Source organism: Pelodiscus sinensis, chromosome 3 (genome assembly GCF_052426305.1).
Source record: "Pelodiscus sinensis isolate ZL-2025 chromosome 3, ASM5242630v1, whole genome shotgun sequence".
NCBI lineage: Eukaryota > Metazoa > Chordata > Testudines > Trionychidae > Pelodiscus > Pelodiscus sinensis.
Window position 1 is genome coordinate 54618044 of NC_143054.1, and position 17253 is coordinate 54635296.

Consider the following 17253-nt stretch of genomic DNA (forward strand, 5'->3'; position numbering starts at 1 on the left):
AAGTTATGCTGCTGAGTTCATCGGTCGACTCTTCTGTTCTTTTCACCTCACCTACCCCACTGAAAAAATTTAAAAGGTACTTAAACACACATTTAAAACCCTTTACCACAGCACCTCTCTCTGGTTGGCCACACTCATTGCCACCTGTCTCTTTTGCTCTACTAATAAAATCAGCCTCAAATCACCCATCGGTCACTTTTCCAACGTCTACAAGCACGTGCTCCCATGACATCCTATATCCATGGAACTAGCTTCTCTTCCTTGCCCTCACTCAACTACATCCTCAAGGCTTACTTCTATCATAATACCTATAGGAAAATGTAACTCTGTGAATAGGTAGATGGCTAGCATGAATTATCCACCCTATTGTGTTTATAATTAAAATAAGAAAAAAAAGAGACAACTCAAAGCCATCTAGTATATGCATGAATTGTCTGTCTGCATATGTGCTCTTATAGTTACAGTAATTCACTCTCTCCTGCTCTTCCTTCAATTGTGTGTGAAACCAACTACTTGCAGTTTGTCTTAAATTAGACTGGAATCTTCTTCCTGAATAGCTTGTCTTACAGGATGTTATACACCTCTCAGTACGGTGTACAGCAATGATCGTGCTTGAAGCCTCTCAGAGCCACCAAAATACAAAATAAACTCAATGAACAGCAAGCCTTCAAAGCTACATTGAAGCTGTTTGCTAAAGCAGATTAGGGAAGTTGGGTCAAATATAGGTCACACTTCTTTGATTCAAATCCATATCGATGAGGTCAGTGCCGGTGCGAAGCATAAGGAAACAAATCAGTTGTTCAGGGTCTCTTATTTGCTTTTTTTGGTAGGCATTGTATATACTCTTGTTTAGGGCTCCCACTAGCCCTGCTGGTTTGAATAAGTATAAATATTGCATACAGGAATATTAAGGCCTTTATAGCACAGAGCAATTAAGCATTTCATATGTCTCAGTCATTTATTTTTACTATAAATATACAGGTAAATATACTAAAAAACATTTGCTTCTGAAAAAGGACACTGGAAAAAGGTTTGTTAAAGTTCATCTAAACAAATACAGATGTATTTTGAATTTAAAGTTTAACATTTAAGTGTTTTTCCTAGCAATTTCAATTAAGAATGAGCTTCTGACCAAATTTTTTCTTTCTTGCCTATCAAAGTTATGGCTTTGCTAACTGTAACCCTAATTTACCTCCCAGAGCTTTATACAAACACAGAAATCCATAAGCACAGAGAAAACACAAAGAAATCCGCAAGATTAGGGTCTCTAATTAAGGTTGCCAGGTGTCCGATTTTGAACCAGACAGTCCAGTATTTGAGCTTTCTGTCCAGAAAACAAATTGAGAAAATATAAATGTCTGGTATTTTCTAAATAAGATGTAATGTAGATTGAGATGTAATGTCAATTGTGTCCTATATTTTTGTTTATACCATCTGGCAACCTTATCTATAATTGCCATCAAGCCAGTTTGCTTTAGAGTCCATCTGATGTTGACTTTAGGTATATTTTTAGGAGAGGAAGAAAGAAATATTAGACTTTATTTTAAAAAAAATGTATTTAGGACATATGAGCCACAAAAACCAACCCAGTGAAATGCTGTCATTCCTTCCCTTCCCTCCTCCCCCCCAATGTTGCTCTTCTCCAACCTGAGTTTTGAACTCAGTTGACATATTTCTCCCTTCTCAAAGCTTGCAGCTTTCAGTTATAAAATTTCAGATGAAGCAATTTAGGAAATTATGTATGCACTATTAAAGATCAGCTAAATACACAGACTCCTCGCAGGACCCGATATATGAGCTATACTGTGATATAGACACTTAGCTATATGAAACCTACTTTTAGCTTACCCCTTAAAAGCTGAGCAAGTATTTATTCTAAATCAAAGATCTCACCTTTACTTTAATAGTTCAGCATTCCAGGCATTCCCTATTTCATCCAAGATTTTATTGATTTACATTTCATAACATTCCTTCCAAAAAACTATAAACCATTGCCAGATATGTTAATCTAGAGGCATTAAAAGATACATTAAGTCAAACATTTCTTCTCTTACTGTTTCAATTCCATGTCTCTGGAACTGACAGAAACCTAGCAGTCTAGAAGTTTTAAAAGACTTATGTTTAAGTGTCAAACATTTCTTGAAGTCTGTGACAGTTGGCAGTTGCAAACATCCGACTGAAAGCCCCATCTGCTGCTTCACAGCTTCCAGTCGAGGATGTTTACAGTCGCTCACTGTCAATAGCAATACACATTCCTTAACTGTTTACTTCACATTATTAACAGGAGGTTCCAAGCAGGTTGGTTAAGATGACTAGTACAACTTCTCGCCTTGTTGTCATATTGGTACATGCAAATACAGAGTAGGCATTTTCCACAAGTTAATAATAAGAATTTATGACTTCTGCTGGAATAGTTTCAAAGATGTAGGTATAATTAATACTCAATTATATAATTTACATACATCTGTTTTGCATATGGTATAGAATTACAGTAAAGATTTATGAAAAAAGTGAATTACATGCTCTGTTGCAACTTTTGTGCCTTCAAGACATGAATGAACAGTTACTGTAGTGTTTATTACTGCATTACAAGGTAATCCACTAAGATTATTTATCAACAACATGGCTCACAAGATAGTGTCAAGTTCAATTGGTATCCATTGAAAGAGAAGATCTACTTTTAAGATTCTTTTAATGTAATGATGGGATTGGCTTTCTTCCTTGAAACTATATGATCTTAAAAATTAATTTATCCAACCTTTGCTCCAGAAGATTACATACGCTTTCACAGAGCATAACCCTAGTTAAGTTTAAATGGGCAATAAAAACTTTACTAATGTATTGTTTTGGACAAATCAGTTCATAGAGGTACCAGAATTACAGCATTTACCACAGAACAAAAAAATAACATTTGACATAACGAATCTCAGCAGTGCAGTTGGTTTCTTCATCCTTACTTCTGTTTTCTTATGATGATAATGAACGGGAGAACTGAAGATTAAGAACTTAACTATTTTTCTAGATTAATTCAAAACCATAAAGAATTAGTTAAGTGATTAAAGTGGCAGAAGTAGAATGGATTTTCCTTCAAGCTTGTTTTAAAATGAAGTGATCATATAGCAAACTAACTAGCTTATGAAAAGACTACAGCTGTTTAGAATGCAGACGACTGTGATATTTACAAAAACTCAACGGTGAAGAATCCTCATAAATCACTATTTCAAAATACAGAGGTTATATTTTCTATACAAAGGTTAAGAAAGTTAATCTTCCAGGCAGCAGGTGAAAACAAGCACAATTATGTTGAGGTCTTTCCCTTTATTCACTACCGACTTTGAGCTATTAAAAACTTGCTAGGGAACCATATTTTCCTCAATGGGTCAAGTCACTAGGGGAACAAAGCTAACTTTATTAGCACTGTGGCAATTCTACATTCCAGGAATTCTTAGCACTTGGCACCCATTCACTCCAGAACAGAGAGAATGATCCTCCTCCCTCTACATAGCAGAAGGACTGAGAATAACTTTATGAAATTCTCTCTATGATACCCACTTCAGTGTGTTACAGATAGAATTACTTAATAAATTCCTTTGTAAAGCCCATACAGCATAATAAAGGTTAAGAAAATATTTCCTTGATTATGGACTCTTTTTAAACTCTTGTAAAATGTAAGCCAAGCAAGAAACAAGCAAAAACACACTGAACCACACAATGAACACTGAATGCAGAACTAGATATAATTCAGTGATATGAGGGGAAAGAATTCAGTTTAATTATATTTGCCACAAACAGAAGAGTAATAAGTTACAGATGAAAGGCTAATCTAATATCTACAATTAATTAAAAGAAAAAGGGAGTATGTATGTGTGTGGGGAACAAACAAGGTATTTGTTTGCATTCATTAGATGAAGGACACCATGTCAGCAACAATACACTATATCATTTTCCTCCTGTATGGTTCCCTTTCATACAGGTCTGATCTGTTTGATGCCTTGCAATAGCTGAAAGTCATAGCAAGGTCACATTTAAAGTGTGAGATGGCCTTACCTTACTGGCAAACCTCATTTATTCAAGGTAATTATGATTAGATATTAAACTATATGATTTTCCAATTATACAGCATAATTTGTATACTATAAAGAAATTTGTTTAGCAGGATAATGTAACAAATAAAGATTTAAATAAAATACATTAAAGAAAAATATCACCTACTGAAAGCTTTTTTATGTATTAGTGGAGTAGATACAGATGTTGTGCCCTGATTGAGAAATTAAACGGTGTTTCAACAAACTAACCCACTTTGAGGGTGCTCTTCATAAAACTCGTGCCTTTATGTTTGCATCTTAGCATAACTTTCCATATCATCAGTGGAAATGTAATTAAGCAAATTTCTGTCATAAGCCCGCTGAGTTTCACAGAATGTCAAATAAAAGAAGGCCAAGAGAGAATTGGTGTAAAAAACTATATAAAAATTGTTATTCAAACGAAACATATGCTAAAATTGAAAAGTTAACTGGGCAACTAAAATGGCTCCACTTTTCCACCATCTCAAAAGTGGATTGAATGACACAGGCAAATGCATAAAGGTAAATCAAAGTGATTAATCCAATGTCAAAATACTAGCAAAATATAGGGAATTTATAAGACATGATAATAAAAGTGACTCCTTAGCACATTGCAATTCATTCCCAAACTGTAAATTGTCTACTTATTAAAATTTATCTAGACAGAGACCTTCTTCTTACATTTAAGATTAACCCTTCATTCTTAATCCTTCCATTTCTATCACAGAGTACAGGCAAGGATAAGTGAGAAGTTACATTTTAATTTGGCGTTCATTTTTTTCTATGAGATATTGCACTAAGACTGCATTTGTTATTAATAACTTATTCCCTATTCAGAGATGTTTGTGTCTGTTCTGAAATGCCTTTGACTCAGTATTTTAAAGCTATGGGTTGATATGCAGATTTCAATGCATTGGGCAAATATGAGTGCACTTGCAGACAGGTGCAATTCAGCACAGTATTTTCCATCTCACTTTGAAAAAGTGACAGTTCAGACATCTTAATAGTAAAGATTTATCCGTTTCCCAAAATATAACTTAAGTGCCTTATGTCAGACTTCTCCCCTTATGTAAGTTTCACTTTTTATTGTCATTTATTTAGGAGGATGAATAAGATATTGAGTTAGGTACAACTCTTAAAACAATAGTCTTCATGTGGAAATATCAGGGGATGAAAGAGACAAGAACTTACTTGTTAGGCCCAATTCTTCCTATTTTAACTTCCATTATAAAATTACATAAGTTGCACACTCAACTAGGGAAAAAAAATCACACTGCATGGTCATTAAGAAAAGGATTCCTAGAAATTCAAGACATGAACTGTATTTACAAAAATTAGTTAAATGGATTACTGTAGTTACAGAAGTTCAGTTAGCATTTCATATCATCTGGCTCCCATTATTAACATTATTTTCAAGAAGTGAATTAAAACAAGTTTCAAGTCAAATAGGATTGGCAAGCAAGGGTTACTTTATTGTTCTAATGTTTTAGAAAACGACACTAGGAAAATGACTTATTGGCTGGTAATGGCTGCCCAAAACTGACTCCCCTGGCCTCCTTCAGCAGATTTTGAAAAAGCTTAACGTCTTGCATAGAGACAGTTTTTAGGACCATTTCAGAAAGCTTACAAGATCCCACTGGGCACAGGACTAAAGAAGTCACACAGGCCTAGTGCCAATACCTGCTAAGAAAATCTATCAACTCATATTTTTAGGAAATTTATTACATCAAGTTTTCCTAGCCATTCAAGAGGAAGAGATGCCAGTAAACTCACTTTGCATGTATTGTCTGAGACAGAAGTATCCACAACCAAGTGCATGCAACTTTCATGTGGTAATATGAAGTAGCATGTTGTTCTGGCTAGGATCCAGCTATTAAGTGTGCAATTTCTTATGCTTTAAAATCTGCCTGCTTGAGGTGTGTGACTCCACTGCCTCCACACAGTAGTTCTCATTGGAGTTAGCATGAGTATAAACATCAGTGAAACTGTGGTAACATGGCTGGCAGCAGGAGCGACAGGGCAAAGCCATACCAAGTACATACCCATCAGTTTTAGGCTCAGTCATATCCCACGGCCATTAATAGTAGTACAATAGCTATGTTGCTATTTATTCTTGTGTTAAATGTGCGCTATTGTGAATATTCCTACACACATAGGGGAATAATGCCCTTTGCTTGCAATATAAGCATAGCCTCGGAATGAACAGAGATGTAGTGAGAAGAGAGTTTAGGTACCGAAGGATTACGGACAGGAAGTATCTCATTTTCACATTAACCTAATTCCATTAATGTAAACTAGGGGGCTATACCCTGGCTCACCATGCTTGCCAACCCCCTCACCCGCAGCTGTTTTCATGGCCAGAGAGCCTGATGATGTCATTCTGTCACATGGCAGGAAAAGCTTTTTTATACCTAGAGAGATTATTTACATCGGAAGCACTAGCTGTGATACTGAAGTTACAGAAAATCAAGCACACTTCATTTTAAGTATCCCAACTCAGAGGAGGAGCTGAACTCTCAAATTTTCACAATGAAAAGCCAAAAAAAAAACCCCAAAAATGGTTTAGTCAACAAATAATTTCAAAAGAAGTTTTGATTCTAACCTTTTTGTTTCAAAATTTAAATTACTCAGTGCAAACAAAAAAAAAAGTCATTCCTAACCAAAAGAACTACATTGTCAAAGAGTTTTCAAAAAAATTGTCAAAGCCAATCTATTGAAGCAAAACCTACTCATGGCAAAGAACTGACTTTTTTTTTTAATAGTCAAAAAGTTCCATCCAAAAAATTACTGACCAGCTCTAATCAGGAGACTGCAAAAGGGTTATAGTAGCAGAGAAGCCCCACGAACAGTTGGAACAACCAAGAGTCTCTGAGAAAGGAGTAGGGAAACTGGGATTGCATCAGGTGGAATATTGCTTATTTCTTTTAAAAACCAAAGAGGCAACGAGAGCTGCTTCAAGTATCAGACACCAGCAAGATTTTCCTACTGAAGATGGAGTCACCCAAGATGAGTTCAGGGTTCTGATCTGAAGAATCCCAATCCACTCCTATACAAGTATTTGACCCTAGTGAATGAAACATCTGTTCTTTCATTGCCGTTTCTGGTCAGTAAGTTTGTTCTCAAGTTACCAGGGTCAGGTAAAAATGTCTAGGTCTTCTGGGTGCCTGGATAGGCACATGAGCAGAGAGACAGCAAACTAATCGAGCCCCTGGGCAAAGCATGTGGAGGGAGGGAGGGGTTAGCTCTATGCTCCCAGAAGGGGCAGGAGCTTGGGCATAAGGGGAGGTGCTGGAATAACCAGCCTTCAGCACTGCATAGAGCATGCTATGCTGACCATTCTCGCTAGCCCTCAGAGTTTCCTGGAGTGCACCACGCAGCTCACTGGCGGAGATATAAAAAGACCCAGAGCTCTAGCTGACACCACTCCTGTGGTGACAGCAGGCAGGAGTCCCAAGACCCCTGTCCCCTTTACACCCCCTTCTTTGGCAGGCATGCACATAAAAGAGAGCACCTGATGGGATAAGTTATAACAGAAAAATATGGGGGTCGAGGGAGTTTAAGAGAAGATGAGAGCAAAGAAAATACAGCACAGGGACAAAGAATAAAAAAAGGTGACAGAAGAAAGAAAACAGAGAAACAATTGGAGTATTGTGGCCAGTTCTGGGCACCACATTTCAAGAAAGAGGTGGAGAAATTGGAGAGGGTCCAGAGAAGAGCACAAGAATGATTAAAGGTCTAGAGAACATGACCTATGAGGGAAGGCTGAAATAATTGCATTTGTTTAGTTTAGAAAAGAGAAGATTGAGGGGGGACATGATAGCAGTTTTCAGGTATCTAAAAGGGTGTCATAAGGAGGAGGGAGAAAACTTGTTCATCTTGGCCTCTGAGGATAGAACAAGAAGCAATGGGCTTAAACTGCAGAAAAAGAGGTTTAGGTTGGACGTTAGGAAAAAGTTCCTAACTGTCAGGACGGTTAAACACTGGAATAAATTGCCCAAGGAGGTTGTGGAATCTCCATCTCTGGAGACATTTAAAAATAGGTTAGATAAATGTCTATCAGGGATGGTACAGTACTTGGTCATGCCATGAGGGCAGGGGGCTGGACTCGATGACCTCTTGAGGTCCCTTCCAGTCCTAGTATTCTATGATTCTATGAAAAGCAAGAGAAATTCAGTAAGTAGGGCTTGTTAAATAGCACTCAAATATATTTTACAAATGTTACCATTATTCAGTAGAAAATTTAGATAAACCCTTTGTAAAAAACAAAAAAAACAGTCACTTATAGATGAGCAAATGCTGTGCAGCAAATAAATTAGATGAATATAAATGAAATTTACTGAATATATTAAATAAATTTTTGATCAGCTATTTGATCAGCCTTATCAGTGTCAATCAAATTTACTACTTAATTTTAAATGTCTACCGCTTACTACAGAACACATGAACAGTACACAATTGTTTTATTCTTTCAAGTTTCAAGGATGAGGGTTGAGCACAAATATTTTTTCACTGTGGCAGGTAAGTATCAGGTCAGTGGTTATTTCAAGCCCAAGATATGATTACATATTGACATACCTGCTGTGGAAGAAAACTGAGGCCTAAGAGTCCTTTGTGTTACTCTGCCAGACAAAGTCCAGTGATTAGGGAACTATTAACCTATGACTGGGGAGATGCTGGTGCAAGCTATCACACCACCAGACTTTGTGTGATGGAGAGCAAGTAAGTCACTTGGGGAAGTGAGTGAAGCACAGAAGCCTAGCCTCAAACTGGAGATAGCACATACCTACCTCACAGAGATGTTGGGAGAATAAATGTAAAGTGCTCAGTCACTCCAGTAAAGGGAGCCATATAAGTACATAAGATAAGAGCCTTAAATGAGGCAAAAGGCAGCCCTTTAGGCATACTGCATGAAAAATGGGTTCCCTAGATGGCGTAAAGTTGCCGCGATGTCAGCCCCCCTCATAGTAGCATTCCAGGGCAGAGAGTAAGTAGCTGCAGAGCACCTTGTGCTTTAACTAGTTTTGGTTTTCCACTGCCTATAGACAGCTCTAATTTGCACCAGGGAGCAGGCAGGCTTCTGACTTCCCCATTAAGAGAGAGAGAGAGAGAGAGAGAGAGAGAGAGCGCGCGCGCGCGCACACAAGTGGTGTAAAGCATCTTTGTCTCCCCACTGCCACTTCTCCTGTGCAGAAATAAAGAACAGGAATGTCTAGACACTTGGGAACAATTAGCTCAAATGACAGGATCTACCAGTGTAAAATAGTTACATGTTGATAAGGTGGAATCCAGCTTATTACTGTACAGAGATTTTTCAGTCGAGATCTAAACAAGCAGAGATCTGAGGGGATTTCATAGATCCCATAGCACTCTAAGAAAAGGATTTTCAACTAATGCCTTTAGTCAAAGTTTTCTCACTGAAAAGCAGTGCAATGCATTAGCTGGTTACTAACTTCACATCCATGTAATTTGCATACCAGTTTGTACCAGACATCATAGTAAACCTTGGACACGGTACTGACAAAGCAATTCAATTGTTGTCTTGGTGTTTTGCACCAATTAAAATCACTAACATCACTAAGAGGCTTATTTAGAGAGAGGTGTATAGCTAATATATGGGAACATTCTTGTCCTTAAAGCAGCACTGGTCATAGTAAATGAACTTTAATTGTCATCAAGTATAGGGTGGAGTATTCACTACAGGTCAAATCTACTTGAATTCTAGCCCTCACTTGGTTTATGAAGGATTTCCTGGTTCCTGGGTATCACTATTGCATTGAGGTGAGCAGGGTGAAGAGCAGAATACTATAAACCAGTTAACACCTGTATGTTCCTGTGGCTGGTAATTAAATACTGCGACCCAGGGGATAAATTTTTGCCACATATTGCCAGGGTCATGGACCTAAAATCCTGTTAACGTTATACCCTTAAGTTTCTATTACCTCCAGTGCAATTGCTAATTAAATAATTAAATTTTTCTCTATTTCTGGAAAAGTTGTAAAAGTAACTGAGCCAAAAAGTTACACATTTAAAAAGGGGGGCCATTTAAGAGCTCCCTAGTAGACCAACTGCGGTAGAAAAAGGGGAATAGCTATTTAAATCAGGCCAGTTAAATAAACCATAGTTACGGCTTACTTGCCCCCTATGCACTAGTTAGTATGCAACTCTCACATTTCTTCCAGTACCGACATACTGTATTAGAACTTTAACCCAGGAAGGAGTGAGCGAAAAGGTCAAGTGAGCTCCAGTTTTTTAATGTTATGTTCTTAGCCAGTCACTGCAGGTCAGAATTATCTGGGTTATTTCCTCTCTTCCTATTCCAACCCTACCCCCACTAGTTATAATCTGAGGGACCCAGCACTTTAAAAAAGTATCATCTTAATACTTCAGATATTTTCTTCCTATTTTCTGAAAGCCCAATGTAAAAATCTAACTATTACATATTTTAGATCCATTCTAATGTGACAAATAATTAAGGATGTCATAACTGGGTTTTGTTGTTCAACAGTGGAACAATGGCTCAATTATTAGAGCTGGAAAAGGCAAGGACAAGAGACCCATGTTCTTTTCCTGCCTTTGCCAGTGAGTTAATATTATAACTATACAAAAGGGGCCCCTTGAGTTCAAAATGCCATGCAAAAACATAGGAAGTGTGGAGATTTTCAAAGCCAGCTAAGAGATTTGGCCTCACTTTGAAATTGTGTGTTGTGTGGCAGATCGTACTAGTTAGTTGGCTTTGACCCCATATCACTTCCCTAAATGCTTATGATCTACATATGTCATCATACAGTATTATCAAAGTACCTGAGATGATTAACGGATTTGTCTTTGAAACACCCAAAGGGGTGTAGGCAAGTATCTTCATTTTACAACATGAAACTAGGGTACAAGGGAGGCTAAGTCAGTGGTTTTCAAGCAGGAGTACACAGATGTACATCAACTCAAGTTTCACACAGACAAAATGAGAAAGTAAGTAATTTTCAGTAACCACGTGCTGCGATACTTATGTCTGATTTTGCAAGCAATTAGTTCTTATGAAAAAGGAAAGGCAAATCTAAAAGGGGTACAGTAGTCTGCAAAGGTTAAGAACCACTGGATTAAGTGAGATTTCTCCTAAGTCATAAAAGGAATCTGTGGCTAAATCAAGACCATTAGGAGCCCAAAGAACTAATAGATAGATAGTCCTGACTCCAAGTCAATAATGCTCACTTGTTAAGTGTGCTTTCTTATCCTTGGTTGAAAGGATATTCCAAATGCAAAATACTAGTGCCATTTAAGAAGCCAGTGAAACCCTTTTCTAATGCAACTCTTAGTTAATATATTAAGTAATATATAGAGAGGGTTTCTTCATTAAGTGCTTGCCTGCACAGGTCTGCAGTCAGGATTACAGGGATGGGATTTCTAGAGAAAGGAGTGTTATTTTCACCTACTTCCCAAAACGTAAGTGATTTTAAAAGATTGTTGTTAAACAATCAAGGCTGATCTGATTGGTGTTTTGGTTAGAGACCAGAACAGGACATCAAGATATATTCACTTCTATTTTGAAGAAATACTGATCAGTCAGTCTTCACTTTATCACTTGCATGTCTTTCAAGTCTCCTGCAAACTTGCATGGAAAGAATACTATCCTCAGGCAAAGGAAAATGGGATACACATTGCCATTTTCCAGTTAGTACTAGAAACTTTTTAACTCAGGCAGAGCATGAAGTTCTAGGAATTATTTTTAAAGCGTTCACTCAACAGGAGGCCCTCCTGAGAAACATGAATTTACTCCAATTACACAACCTTACATATTTTGGTGATATTTATATTAGTTTTGGCCTGATACTAGAGTACTTTTTCTGGCAAAACTCACATCAGGGTCACAGTGAGGATTGCTGGATCATCCTCCTCAGCTGCATTTGTAGAATGCAGGAGTACTAAAAAATGAAAGTATATCAGCAATGAAATGTAAAAAGAATTTTAGCTCATCTTTCCTCAGACACCAACATGATTAAACTAAATTACTTGGGGTTCTTGTCATCTTAATTCATCTACTTCACCAAAATACAAACATGCTATAGTTTTATTTTAGTGTTTGACTTCGATCACTAGCAACGTGGAACTTACCTATTAGAACATACCTGATTTGTAAAGATTTAAAAAAAAAAAAAAAAAAAAAAAAACCACATCTCACATATATGTGTGTGCGCTGATTCTATTGCCCACAGAGAGCTCCCATGTAGTGTAGTAGGAACAGGTCTGCCTGCATCCATGCAGTAACATCAATACTTAAGAACGAGTTTGAAAAAAATAATTCTAATTTTGCATTGTATGCATTCTAGTCAAGATTGAGGGATTTAGATTTTGCTTTTTTCAGCATCAAGAAAATAGTTTATAAATCCAAACAATCACTACTCTTTTGAAGCCCAATCTTTTTAAAGGAGAGTCATGCATTTAGTTAATTTTCAGTGATAGCGTCCAAGAGATGAAACACCACTGATAATAAGGAATGACAAGTATTAGATTTCATTGTCGGTCCTTAAATAGTTAGTGCTTTCTTTACTTTCTACAAAGAAAGCTTACTTGTAGAACCCATACACAACAAATGTAGTTCTATTCAACAAACAATACAAAAATCCCAGAACTCCTAAAACAGACCAAAAGATTACATCTATGCTCTAAAGGCCAGATTTGTTATAGGAATTGAGCCTCAGTTAAATCCTTCATGAGGGGCCTCTCAAAATACTACTATTTTGAATATCTACACAATTTTTGGTTAACAGTCCTATGACTAAAAGCCATAATGCAGGCAGGCAGAGTTTTATCTCAAATATACATTTAGATCCACTGTTTTACATTCCAAGCAACCATTTATATACAGAACAGTAGTATTCACACTAGATTTTACTTTAAAAAGAAGTAAAAGATCAAAGAGAATATTGGAGCCCTGCATTTTAATTTGTTCTAAACAAATATAACCTTCAAACCTTTCAAGGTTACTTTGCCTTATTTGAAAATGTTCCAGCAAAGACAAAAAATGCAGTTTAAGGAGACAAGAATTTCCATTACTCTAACTAAAGGCCACACCCTACACAACAATTAATGACATGAAAGAAAGAATGTTGATTCAAAATTCTACAACAAGTATCCAGCCTGAGGCAAAGTAAAACTCTCATTTTCAGAGAAGAAAAGAAACTCTTATTCAATAAGTAGCAATTATGCTGCAGAATTTATATGCTGAGCACGACTGAATGTAAGAACACCAGAGCAGTCAACCATAGCTTTAGCGCTTTGAGTATGATTAACAGAATGAACTTTAAAAGGTCAATTAAATGTCAACACATTTTAAAGAGATATTCTTCTTAAGTTTGGTCAATGTGTAATGGCATCGTCTTTGTCATGTAATGTCATCTTTATATTTAAATTCGACACAAGCTAAATGTATGTATGCACATATAGGATACATAAATTATTTTCTATAGGAGATTAATTAGTATTTATATTGTTGGCTTTAATACAACTAAGCTGTCTTTTATTAGTTGTGTTTAATCAAGTATACTGAGACACCCTCTTTTCATTTCATTCAAGCCCTCAAGGGGAAAACGGTTTGTTTCACAGGATGAAAGCCTAGTAAATTACTACATTAGAACCAAGAGGTTTTCTGAGAAGACAATTGAGTATGTTCCGTGGCTGTAGGTCTTGAAGAACATAACCTTGTCACAAGTTTGGCAAAGAGACTGTGACCACAATAGCAATCATGATTTTAAAAGATCTCACATGTATTTTATTTTACTTCTTCACTATCACTCCTCCAGGGGTAGTTTTTTAGTGGCTAGTTATTCTGGATACATCTTAAAACCTAATTTTCAATGGATCTGTTTTCAACACTTTCTGAAAATGAGGCCCATGTTGGCATCTCACCCAAAATCACGTTATTTTTTAAAAATGTAGGCCTTTATATATCTATAAAGGCCTAGTAGAATGGGACATAAATCCTGATTAGTCTCTCAGGAAACTACTGCCACAAAAACAATATCAATACCAGTTTTCATAAGCAAGATCTTCAAAATACTTTATAATATATTAAAGCTTTTTATGAATGGGTGAGTGAGGACAAGAAAACATCACAAAAAGGAAGAGAGAGACATGGCAGTCACTTTTTCTGTAATTAAAAAGGGATACAGTTTTCTGTAGTGGTTCTTGATAGAACTACATAATGATGCATTACACATTCCTCCACCAGCACATTTTAAGTCCCAATATCAATAATGGATTTGAAGAAAGGATGTTGCTGCACATATTAAGATGGAAAAAAAGAAAACATTCCAGAGTGCTTGAGAACAGTCAAGATTAGTTTACATTAGTTTACATTGTGGAGAATACTCCACAGTCACATGACAGCAATATTAAACTTTGAAGTAAAGACATACAAGTGGAACTACTTTGAAAATTAAAGGAAATACTTTCCAGAGTTAGAGATCTGATGTATTTTATCTTGAGGATTTTTTGCTCACTGATGTTGCCTGCATGTGCCCACTTTAAAAAAAAAATCTAACTTTCCACTGTTTTAAAGGAGGTCTGTTTAGAATATTTTTTTATTCTTGGATCATTATCTACACAAACTAATCTTTAAGATTATTAGTAGCTGTATGTCAGAAGATCAAAGCCAGAGATAGTCATGTCAAGTATGACCATATTTTCATAAAGCAACAGTTTCTCACACTTAAATATTAGCCATAAATAAAGTTACAAAAAGATGTAGATGTCCCGACCGTTAAGACTGGAATTACGCAATCACTTTAAACACCTCTTCAAACTGTTTTCAAGCTTTCATTAAACTCCGTCACTTTTAGCTAATTATAACGATACAGTTATGTCGATGTGTCAGGCATCAAAGTGCATTGGAGTTCAAATTTAGCTGCTACATGTAATTTCTTTCTACCTGCTCCCGTCTTGGCTCCTGCTAGAAAACACAAAAGTTCCTGTGTATGCAGAGTAAACCAGAGCTGGGGGCAAAAAGCAGGCGAGAGCGGGTTAAAGTACCAGAGTCGCTTCACCTGCAGATCTCACTCCAGCTGAGTCCTGTTCATAGCACTGGCGAGTAGCTTGAGTCAGCGTGGGACAGGCTGGAACCAAAACACAACAGGTGAGACCCAGCCGACAGCTTGTCCTACCTCTGAGGCTGCTGCAGAGAAGAGCTAAGCGCGGGCGGCCCGGCAGTCCAGACCCACGAAGGGGATCCGAGGAGCCCAGTCGGCCTCGCTTCAGACTCGTAGGAAATGTCCCAGTTGCCGCTGCAGCTCCGCGAGAGGCGGCTGGGCTGCCCCTTCGCCGAGGGAGGCTGGTCACGGGAGCGCAACTCGCACGGCAAGAGCCGCCCGCCTCAGGTGGGAGAGGCCGGCCCGGTGGGGGACTAGACCGCCACCCCGAGAAACGCCCCTCGGGGCGAGTCCCGGACGGGCGGGACGGCTGCCTCCTGCCGGCCGAGGCAGCTCCGGGGCGCGCCTGCCTTCCGCCCCGCGCAGCAGCTCGCCCGGGGCAGGTCCAGAGCTGCGCTCCCTCTCCCTACCTGGGCCAGCTCCCGGCGGGCTGCAGCCAAGCCCCCGGCAAAGTTCCCGGCTCCGGCAAAGTTCCCGCGGGCAGCCGCCTGCTCCACTTCGGGGCGCACGGCGGCGAGCTCCCGGGCAGGGGAGGAAACAAGAGTGGAGGCCACTTACCGGAGACGCTGAGACCCGGGGCGCCCAGCCCTGGGAAAACAGCCCCCTCTCCCGGGAGCCGGGCGGCAGCTGGGCCGGAGTGGGCTGGGCATTGTCCTTCCTCTCCCGAGCGTCCTTCGGGCGGGGGAGCGCAGCTGCCGTCGGCTCAGACTCCTCCTTCCCTCGCCATGTTCTTTGTGTCTCTCGCTTGTCTTGGGCCATTTCCCCTGACAGCGGCGGGCCCGGCAGCTCCAGCTCCCCCCAGCGGAGCCCCCCAGCGCCCGGCAGCAGCGAGAGGCGGGAGTGAGCCGCGGAGACACAACAGCTGCCCGAGCTGCAGGTGACCGGGCATTACTCCGCTCCTCCCCTCCCCCATCAGTAAACCAAAGGGGATTCCGTCCCTCCATCCCGGCTCCTCCACTCAGCTCGGGAGGATAGGAAGCATGGGCGGCCAATGAAACTCCAGCAGGCCGAAGAGTCCCATAAGGACGAGCCAATAGAAGTGAGAGAAGAGGCTGCGGATCCGCCCCCACACAACTCCATTCTGAAATAAACCAGCTGTCTGCGGCCATCCAGATGTGCAGAACAGCTGGGAGGAAGTACACCAAAGCTTTCGCAGTAAGCTGCCAGTTTGCAAACCTTTCTGCGTGGAGGGGCAGTGACGGGGAAAGTTGTAAAGCAACTTGCTTTGAAAATAACAGTGACTTCGGTGAGGATTTGTCATAAAAAGGCATTTTTGAATGGATTTTTTATTAAGAGACTCTGATCTGATTATATGGTGTTAACTCACAAAAACAAGTAACATACATTTTTAGAAAATGAAAAAATAAGATTTTTTAAATAAAGTCTTTAGCACTATTCATTTAAAATCAAAATCGAGGTTTCCAATTCTGTTAAAATAAATAGTTCATCTCAATTTTTATTTTCATCTAACAAGTTTTCGTAAGTTACTGTTAAATAATGGAGACTGTGATTAAGCTTTCACAAAGAAAGTTATATAGCCAAATAACAGAAAATAATTTTCAACCTTATTGCAGGACGTTGCTGTGATAGGAGTCCCTTCTAAATGCCTATTTCATAAGCTTGGAGACTAGACCCACAAGCTTTCCATGCACTGGACTGTATAACCTGTAACCCTTGAGGTTTCCCATAAATATTTGTGTTACAGATAAGTAACAGTTTAAAAATAGGATTGGCAAAAATAGAAGATGCAGCTACCCAAGGTTAACTCTAACAGTTACAATAAAGATCAAACTGAGTGTCTAACATTGAGGCTGTCTCTACATTGGCATGATTTTGCGCAAAAGCGGGCAGTTCTTGTGCAGGAACACTGACATTCTAATGTGTGAAATCAGTGCTTCTTGTGCAAGAACTATGATGCTCCCGCTCAGGAATAAGCCCTCTTGTGCAACTGTTCTTGCGCAAGAGGCCAGTGTAGACAGGCAACATGAATTTCTTGCGCAAGAAAGCCCGATGGCTAAAATGGCCATCAGAGCTTTCTTGCGCAAGAGAGT

General features: G+C 38.9%; 1 long non-coding RNA gene across 1 annotated transcript; it reads right to left on the minus strand.

The window, feature by feature from the left end:
• Positions 1 to 14190: 14190 nt before the first annotated feature.
• Positions 14191 to 16164, minus strand: LOC142827807 (uncharacterized). The gene is made up of 2 exons (XR_012902564.2): positions 15761 to 16164; positions 14191 to 15169 (listed from the first exon to the last, which is right to left on the minus strand). It is a non-coding gene; the product is annotated as an uncharacterized LOC142827807 (long non-coding RNA).
• Between the last annotated feature and the right edge of the window lie 1089 nt (positions 16165 to 17253).